Below are 6,000 nucleotides of genomic sequence, written 5' to 3'. Positions count from 1 at the left end.
GTGTAAGGGTACCACGTCATGCTGGGTGGAGTGCAGAGTCTCCTGGCTTGTGATTGGCTCTGTTTCTGGCCGCCAAAAAGCAAAACGGCGGGAGCTGCCATTTTCTCGAGCGGGCGAAGTATTCGTCCGAGTAACGAGCAGTTTCGAGTACCCTAATGCTCGACCGAGCATCAAGCTCGGACGAGCATGTTCGCTCATCTCTAGACTTGATGTAAAAGGTGTGTTAGAGATAGACGGCTGCATCTATTTATTCAAGACTGGTAGGGGTCCTGCAATCTCCATACAGCCCATGGTCCATGTTAGCCTTAATTTTCCACTGTCTTTAGTTAATAAGTTGAGATTTTTATTCAGTATCAGTTTGAGAGCATTTCTGTTTCCTGAAAACTCTGGAGAAGCAATATTATTTCCAAAAATTTGTGGGAAGGGACCACTTGCAGCCAGGGGCCTACTTCACCCATAATCCAGACCTCTTTACTGTAGTGATGCTGAATCTATGCTTTGTTTTTCTAAAAAGTATCCCCATGTGAACTCTATCAGTACCATTTGTAGACAAAGTAACTGGAATAAAGGCAAACAGTTGTCTATCATTTATTGAGCACCTTTGTCCCAGATGATGCATTTATTATTATTGTATTTACTCCTGAACCTTTTAGAGTGTCAATTGTTAGCAGTTCAGACGGACCATTAAGCTTTAATCTAAGCCCCACTACTGTACACAAATCTATTCCACAATCTTTCTGACATTGCAATAAGAAATATCACCATTTTCCTGGCAATTGGCTTTCGAGAAAGAAAGAAATTAGATGTTTTATTGACCAATACTGTAAGTAGAACAGAGAATTCCAGCAAGATGCACTCTGGATTTGACAGAAACAAATGAAATTGTGTCATATGGACTATTTGTATAATGATGCAGTATTACATCCAGGTACACTCGGAAACTGCTGATAAATTAACATTTAGTTAAAATATAACCCCTGGTAGTGAGGAAATCTCCAGTCTGCCCATCTACCTTGTTCACATTAGCATAAGCTTGTACCTGTGAATTCAAGCCTGCTCTTGTACCGAAGGTATGTTAAAATGCATTGGGAAATTGCCATGGGAGGCTTTAATGTGTAATTTATTTATACACATTACATTCCTTTTCATGTAAAATTAAAGTCTTTAACTTGTTTTTGGCCTAGTTACTTCCTCAGCGGCCTCTTTGGACTCTTAACTGGTTTGTTACAAGAGCAGGAGAGTGTAACATGAAGATGCGTAACTAGAGGCGAATACTTTTGGCTTCAGTTTCTTGGTTGGACGGCTTGCCGATTTTAATACTTTGCGATTTCTTCAGTTTTGAAAAGCCTACAAAATATAGAAAATTGTGCTGTTCAGTAATTCTGTATTCTTACAATTTGACTTTACATCTTTGTGTTTCCAGACTAAATATACTCTCACTTAAGGAGTTTCCACTACACGCATTACGTTTATGTACGTGTATTGATCAAGTGTAAGAGGTGTTTGTGAATTGATTATGTTAAACTCTTTCCAGTTGCTGTTTTGACATACAATTTTGCAGACATTTCTTATGACTTTCCGGGAAATAACAAATGAAGACGATTTTTGCCAGTATATACTGAACTGATAATGCCTTGCATTATACATGTGTGATGTTCTGACCTATACTGTGGTTATATGCTGGTCTACATCTATCATTTCAGATTTTTTAGATATTTCATACATATCTAATATGTTTATACAATATGCCAATACTGTCTGATCCAATAGGTACCAGCTCTATGAGAGTAATATTATTACATGATCTTATTAAAAAAACTGTACCCAATAAACTTTTTAAAATACCATATTTTTCAGGCTATGAGAAGCACTCTTTAGAAAGAAAAAAATCTAAAATAAAAAAATCTTAAAAGTGCCTGCGTTTTATAGTCTGAAGGTCAGCCGGATCCAGCACTGCAAGACATTCCTGAGTGCTGTCCATGAGAATGGGTAAAGCTCTGAGGAAGCATTTCACCACATCTCTGCACTGATCTCAAACTGCTGTCCCAACATGTAAGAAAGTAGGACACATACATATATGAGAGATGCAAATTTTGCATATAGTGAATAAGTAGTGTGCTTTATAGATCAAAGTACCACATATAGGCTAATACTCATCACTATTGGGAGCCAGGAGCAGTTTGTTAATAAAGTGACCACAAATGCATCTTCCAGTTAAACATTAGCTGTATGGACTATGGGGCAGTTGAACACACAATTGGCATTGAAATCGTACATACCCATGTACCAACAGAGTACAGGAAAGGTGCTCTAGCATGATCGCGTTCACTAGATACAGGCCAGTGTAATCTGCCAGTCAGCTGGAATCCACGCAGCATTCTGATGGCACCCCATCACGTGTCTCAACGCCGGTCACAGTGTAAGTGCAGATGCCATGTTTGTTAAGAAAAAAATTTGTACAAATACATGGGGGATACCCTAAGTAATATTGGTGTATTCAACACACACAAATTGTCTCTAGAGTGACCATACTGTCCCCCTCCTTCATAGGATGATACCAATATATAATAAGTCCGGTCACCTCAGAACTGGCAATAGTCCAGCAACAAACTATCAACATATAATTGACCATTGTGTTATGCCATAAGAGGTCCACTATGGTAGTAAACACCGGCCTAGATCCCCCACCTGTCGCACCTACCACATAAAAAGGAAAAGGGACTTCACAATAGTCTGTGAAGGAATAATCCATTTACAAAAGAAGGCAACCCAGAAAGGGAAGTGTTTTGTCCATTTCCAATACCTAAAAAAGACAGAATAAAATCAAAGAGGTTAATGTGATTTTAAATCATTGTAACATAAAAGTAAAACAAATAAGATTGTTATAGAAGGTAACTACAGGTGGATAGTTCATGACAGAATGCTCAAATCAAAATTGGTATTAAGACTGAAGGCAGAGGGTAGAGAGTTGACGCTATATATTGTTTATGTGTGTGGATGTTTAGGGTGGAGGGGTAAACTTGGGGGTTGCGGGAGCATGTTTTTGTGTCAACCATCATTTTAAATGGTTTGAAATACAATTTTTTTTCCCCATTTTTATTTTGATGTCCAAATTTTGTGTGTGTATTATTGTAATATATCGGCAATGTATCAGAGAAAAAAACATCTTTCGCCACGTACTAGCTCCTTTCATGACTCAAACCTTCCTGGTAAAAAGACATTCAAAAGTGCTGCTTATGGAGGTGCCAGATTACATAGAAGCTCTATGTGAAGGAAAGGGGGCAGGAGTTAGTCACAGTAGCTTGGTATCCACATTTTGGAGAGGACTCGAAATTGCAGACAGAACCTACCAAGTAAAGGCTTTTTCACATTGCTGTTGATGCTCAGCTTCAGTTGCTCGTCCGTTGTATTTTGTCTCCATTGTGTTTTTTTCTTCAGTTTTTTCTCCGTGTCCGCAAAAAGTAAATTAAAAGTACAACATTGCTTTGAAAGCAATACACCTGGTTTTTCAGCTTCATCAGTGAAAAAAAACAGATGTTTCATCCATTTTTTTTTTGCAGACCCATAGACTTTTATTGCCTTCCATGATCCACATCCATGAAAAAATAGGACATGTGTCATAATTGAAAATACAAGCCAATGTGAAAACACTCTTAGAAATAAATGGATATGTGAGGCATCCGTGGAAATCACTGAACCACAGATGTGAAAGAGCCCTAAGGCTGTTAGAAAATGCATAATGTTGTATAAAGCCCCAGCTACTAGGGCATGGACTAGCCACCTGCCATCGGATATAGATTAATAGGTAGATTTCATAGTATCATAGAATATAAGGCTGTAAAAAGATGCAAGTACATCTAGTCCAACCTTTAAGAATTAAAGGGGTATTCACACAAAGACAAGTTTCTTGTATGTACTCAGGATAACAAAATAACACATTCTCTAATTCACTGTTATTAACAAAAATGCAGCATTTCACAGATATAATTCCATCCTGTCTCTATCAGTCCTGCTGTACAAAATTTCAGTTTCCCCTAGACATGACCTTGTAACTTCTCTTGGGGTTGGGCAGCCATCTTGGATGAGATTGTGGAGCTGAGTTTCTGTCTGTCTATGCTGTGTGCCTGTATTCATGTCCCCTCCCCGGAGCTCAGAGACACTCACTGATTCACATCCTGTCAGCACATGGTGAGCAGAGAGAGAGGCTGCAAAAAACAAGCTACAAGGAGATAAGTGATCTTGGGTTAGGGGAATGCTGGCACATCGCTGTGAGATGTAGCAAAGCCCAGAGTGTAACAGTGTAATGGTTTGTCAGCCTCTGTGTAATCATCTCATGCATCTCTGATCTGTCTCATCTCTCTGTCAGTGTGTTAGTACAATGTCAGAAGCCAGATGAAAGTGTATATACACCTTGTACCCTGATAATCTAACCACATTGTCACCCCACAGAACTAGATGAATAATACAGTAATGTGTTGCTTAGAGAGGCCCCACCCACACCCTGTCAAGTAAGGGGTTAAAATGATCACATCACAAGGGGTTTGCTGAGATGTGAGAATTTTCTTTCGTGGGAAAACCCATTTAAACAAATGTTTTTTTTCCCATAACCCGTGATACTTTTGCTCTCCAAAAAAGCATTTAGGCCTCACTTGAACATATTCATAGAGTCCACCATAACAACCTCATGCGGCAGAGAGTTAAAAAAAAAAAAAAACAATATACCCCTCGGCATATACATGTATAAAAAAAAGAAACTTACATACTCACCTTCCAATGCTTTCCAATGCTCCCTGCATGGCTCCTCTACTTTCTCCTATTCACCCATAACAGAGCGGTATCCATGCACACTGCCCACTGTGCACACTATAATGTCAACAGTGGCGACACTGCCATGCCATTATGTGCGCCGTGGGAAGAGCGCATGGACCCATCTCACCCTGCCCTGTTACAAGTGAAGAGGAGAAGGAAGAGGAGCTTCTTGGAGCATTGGAAAGCATCAGAAGGTGAGAATGTAGGTTTATTATTTTATACACCAAGGTGCTGCACGGTATTTCATTACTAGGGGGGCTGTATTGGGTATTTCATTACTACAGGGGCTGCATCTGGCATTTTAATTACTAAGGGGACTGATGCAGGGAATTTCATTACTAGGGGAGGCTGAATGCTGGGGGGCTGAATGGGGTATTTTATTGTTGGGGGAGGCTGCATTGTGTATTTATGCAGCCACCCAGGGGGAGGCTGAATGGGGTGTTTCATTAGTCAGGGAAGGCCGTCTCAGCATTTCATTAGTCAGTGAAGGTTGCTGGACATTACATTACTGGGGTAGGCTGCTGGGCATTACATTACTAGGGGAGGCTGCTGGGTATTACATCACTGGGGGAGGCTGCTGGGCAATACATTTCCCACCCTAAGCTTATATATGAGTCAACAAGTTTCCTAGTTATTTTTGGTAAAATTAGGGGCCTTGGCTTATACTTGGGTCGGCTCATATTCGAGTATATATGGTAAGTTGCCCCATTGTTTGTACGTGAGATTAGAAAATATTGGAAGAAAAGTGGGTCAACTAAGTTACGGTTCGCTATAATACTAAACATTGGCTCCAAGCCAGCACTGCTCATTGCCATCAAATATTCCACCTTGCAATAATTTTGTAACTTTTGTTCTACGCTCTGCTTACACCAAAAATTATCATAAAAATTTCAAAAATGTCCTCTGTAGAATATGTCCATAAAATATTAAATATTCAATTTTCTTCTATCATGGCTTGAAAAATTCATAATTACATGATGATCCACATAATAAGTCATTCTGAAAAGTCATATATGGCACTCCCCCTGTGACTGAGTTAATAATTTACTGCTGTGTGGGATTTCACTGCACTGTTAGTCTTGGGAACATTTATTAAGCAAATGTTCATTTGCAAAGATCAGAATGTGAATGAAGAGGTAAGAATTTAATGAGAAGTGACAGACAGGTGGACAGATTCCATATTGAACTTTA

The 6,000-nt window shown here is 39.5% G+C and overlaps 1 long non-coding RNA gene across 4 annotated transcripts in view; it reads right to left on the bottom strand.

Moving 5' to 3' along the window:
* Nucleotides 1-227: 227 nt before the first annotated feature.
* LOC140116550 (uncharacterized) overlaps nucleotides 228-6,000 on the bottom strand; it is a 179,965-nt gene continuing 174,192 nt past the window's right edge. For all 4 annotated transcript variants that reach the window (XR_011852811.1, XR_011852808.1, XR_011852810.1 and 1 more), the window contains 2 exons: nucleotides 2,702-2,803; nucleotides 228-1,347 (listed from right to left, as the gene is read on the bottom strand). This is a non-coding gene — a long non-coding RNA (uncharacterized lncRNA). The remainder of the gene's footprint in view (nucleotides 1,348-2,701; nucleotides 2,804-6,000) is intronic.

Source organism: Engystomops pustulosus, chromosome 2 (assembly GCF_040894005.1).
Source record: "Engystomops pustulosus chromosome 2, aEngPut4.maternal, whole genome shotgun sequence".
Classification (NCBI taxonomy): Eukaryota; Metazoa; Chordata; class Amphibia; order Anura; family Leptodactylidae; genus Engystomops; species Engystomops pustulosus.
The sequence above is the reverse complement of the archived record's forward strand: the minus strand, read 5'-3'. Positions and strand labels throughout refer to the sequence as shown.